This window comes from Octopus bimaculoides, chromosome 20 (genome assembly GCF_001194135.2).
Source record: "Octopus bimaculoides isolate UCB-OBI-ISO-001 chromosome 20, ASM119413v2, whole genome shotgun sequence".
Lineage (NCBI taxonomy): Eukaryota > Metazoa > Mollusca > Cephalopoda > Octopoda > Octopodidae > Octopus > Octopus bimaculoides.
In genome coordinates, this window is record NC_069000.1 from 39,100,076 (window position 1) to 39,103,951 (window position 3,876).

At 36.5% G+C, this 3,876-nt stretch overlaps 1 protein-coding gene across 7 annotated transcripts in view; it reads left to right on the forward strand.

Annotated features, from left to right (window-relative positions):
• The window catches only part of LOC106873878 (uncharacterized), a 375,863-nt gene that overhangs the window by 58,676 nt on the left and 313,311 nt on the right, over positions 1 to 3,876 (forward strand). The window lies entirely within an intron of this gene.

The following is a 3,876-nucleotide window of genomic DNA, read 5'->3' on the forward strand; positions in this document are numbered from 1 at the left end:
ATATATATATATATATATATATATATATATATATATAAATCCTATTGAAGTGTAGAGGAATCTCTCTAACAAATTAACTTACAGCAAAATATCTTTGGATGGGAGTTATGCACCACCAGATTATCAGCCCATTGAAAACAGGAATGTAGATATGTTAACAAAATCTGAATTTTAATATTGTAAAAATTGCATTTATATTGCATTTATATATGTATAAAATCGTTATCAGTCTATAGAAGTATAACAACTAACCCATTAAGAGGATGTTTCCCAATCTCACGCTGAAACATGATGGAGAAATTGGGGAAAATTTATAAGCGATAATATGGTGAAATATGAGCTACGGAAGTGTGCAGTAAACATGCAAATGGTGCAGGCTTTATGGTGTATAAATCTGCCTTAGGAGTGGCAGCTAAAAAATTATAACGTCTTAATCATCAAAATATACGCGTCAACAAGCGATTAGAATAATGATGTAGTGCAGAAATTCTATAAAGTTTTACAAAAAATACGCAGTTACTCGAATGAAAACTTTGGATCGGATGCTTATGGCACTTAGAAAGGAATGGATAATGTACACAGTTTAAGAAAGTAACAAAAAATAAAAAGGAAAAGAGAAGAGTAAGATTACTGAAATTATCAAAACTATCGCTACATGTAACAAATATTAAGGTTTCTGTGGCGTATATAGTCCTCACAGGATGAGACACCGCTCTGATGAATGATTCACACAAACTTGTTCACGATTCTGCCACATCACCGCATTATTAGATAACAATTGGTTTCAAACATTGGCACAAGATCAGCGATTGCAGGAGACGGGATAAGACATTTACATAAACTCCATTACTCAATTGGTTCTTATTCTGTCGACCCCGAATGGATGAATGGTGAAGTCGACTCACGTGGAATTTGAACGAATAATGCGATTACGGACGAAATGACGCAAAGCATTTCGATCCGTGTGCTTTCTAGCCGCCTTATATAAGATAAAAACTCCCTTCAGACTTTGGCAGAAGGCCATTAGTTCTAGTGGGGGCGGAGGTGAGTCGGTTACATCGACCCCAGTGTTCCACTGGTACTTCTTTATTGACCCCGAAACGACGAAAGGCAAAGTCGCCTCTCGACACAATTGAAATACACAACGCAAAAACGGTTGAAATACTGTGAAGTATGCCAGTTTTCCGCCTTATGTAAAACAGATACTGGATTCAAATTTTGGTACAATGCCAGAAATTTTGAGGAAGCGAGGCAAGACGGCTACACCGACCTTAAGTCATTCATTGACCCTTTGTCTTTCATTCTTCTAAAGAAAGGCGAAGTCGCATTAGGCGAAATTTAAGCTCAGACGGTTAAGACAGAGGAAATATCGTAAAGCAGCTTGTTTGGCGTGCTAACGTTCTTGCTACTTCACCACCTTATTGAAGATAAATACTGGAACCTAATAACCAAAGCTTACGAAATAACTAATAAATGAAGAGAAAACACTTATTGTACAAACTTAAGTGTCAATACCACTTTCAAAACAAGAAAACATCAATAAATGGTGGAGGGAAAAAGGAAAGAAGATTAAGAAAGAATAATTATTGTCCAATTAGTTTAATTAGATATCTGTGTGGTTTTGTCTAAGACTGACTTGATGGAAAAGATGATGAAAATACGAGCGTGATATAGAGTGATTGCATAGAAAGCTGAAATGATGTGCAAATTTGTAATGTTGTTTGTCTCAACAGAAGATATTTAGAACAGCTGTCATACTTTGAGCTGAGGTTATTAACTCTGAACAATCTTTGTGAGTGTAATAGGGTGCCATGATTTCGGTGAAAATTCATTATTAGTCTACAAAGAAATATTTCAAATTTTTCCACAAGGGCGGCTTGTGGGAAGGGATTAGGTCGATTACATCGATCCCAGTGCGTAAATGGTACTTATTTAATCGACCCCGAAAGGATGTAAGGCAAAGTCAACCTCAGCGGATATTAGTCTACAAATAATAAAAGTTATAACGTCATTCTATGATGTTAAAAAAGATATGTCCTTACTTTGAAAATTTACACGTATGTATTCTAGAAACATAAAAAAGAACTTCGTAAGAGAACACAGTAATTCCCGCACAATTTAAAAAGTGGTAGGGACTCGAAATGCTATGCATTGGTCTTTGAACTGAAGGCATTGTTGCGAAGTCAAGTATTTTAACCACGCAGTGATATGTAAGTAATATTTCACATGCTACTTTGTACTGATGCGGCATTCAATCTAGTTTTCGATCTGATGTATGGAGGGGAAAAAAATTAAGATTGGAAAATATAGATGTAGTAGAGAGAGAAGAAAGTGAGAAAGAAAAATAAAGAAAAATGCTGATAGAAAGAGAAATACGATAGTGAGGGAGAAGCATGGAAATTCTGCGCTCTTGTAATAGGAGTTGGTCGCAATTTACAGGTGTACTGAGGACAATAACATGCAGATTCATGTTGGAAAAGTCAAAGCCCTGCGCTATCAGCTCAAAAGCTGAATGAAATGCAGACAGGATACACTGGCCCAGGAGTGTTTGCATTTCCTCAATCGAAATCAGTGCGCGATGTTGGCATTAACATGAGTAATTATTTACATTATTTACGGACTACGACTTTGAGTACCACTGCTCGAGGGAACATAAGTCCTTACCTTCTTTGACTACTGCTCGACTTTTCATTCTTTCAGGGTCGATACAATAAACTGCCAGTGAAGCCCTAGAGTCAATGCAATCGACTTAACGTCTCTCGCGGAATTACTTGTGTTGTGACAAAATACGAAATCCGTAGTTTTTCAATTGCTATCGCAATTTCTTAACAAGAACGTCAATGGTTACAATTATCCGACATAGTAATAACTACTTTGCTAAAGCTTATACAGATAAGGAAATGTCTAATGAAAGGAACTATTTGGTCACATTTTATTCGTCAGTATCTCTATTGTTTTCTTTTTGCTTTATATCCTTTCACTGCAGGTTATCATATTCACTTGCAGAATATACACCTCCAGAGACAACCCCAGAAACATGCGATTAAGAATCTCTTCACCGTAAGTTATAGTAATCATCGGCAGAAAGTTCAACCCGCCAGAAACATTGTGTGTGAGTGGCTTTTATGCTTTACAATAATTTACACACTAATGAAATACTCTTATTTCTTTACTGCCCACAAGGGGCTAAACAGAGGGAACAAACAAGGGGTTATGTCGATTTCACCGGCTCCAGTAACTGGTACTTAATTTATAGACCCCGAAAAGATGAAAGGCAAAGTCGACCTCGGCGGAATTTTAACTCAGAACGTAGCGGCAGACGAAATTCCGCTAAGCATTTCGCCCGGCGTGCTAACGTTTCTGCCAGCTCGCCGTCGACACTAATGAAATACTCTGACAAGTTATATAACCAGAGTCTACAGCTGTACAATTTCAACAAAACGTCATGAAGGTGTTAAGACGAGACCCTAGGTTTGGGGACTGCAAAATAGTACAATATTTGCTATTTCTAGCAGATCATGAAAATATGTATGTATACTCACTTAGATATGTATGTATATATGTGCATTTTATATGAATGTGTAGTGAATGTATGTTTGGATTTCATAGGAAGTAGACGGAGTGAGCATGAAATAGGAAACAGGTTATTTTAAAGAATTTTTATAAATTTCATTATCATAAGTGATAGACTGCCATGTTTCACTTCGGAAATATGACACACAGGAGCTATATCCCCATCAATTTCATTTCATTTCATATAAATAAACTGTATGTGTGTGTGTGTGTGCTTGTGTGTGTGCGTATACATACATGTGTGTGTGTGTATCTTTGTAGTATATATATATGTACATATATGTGTACATATGTAGGTATATA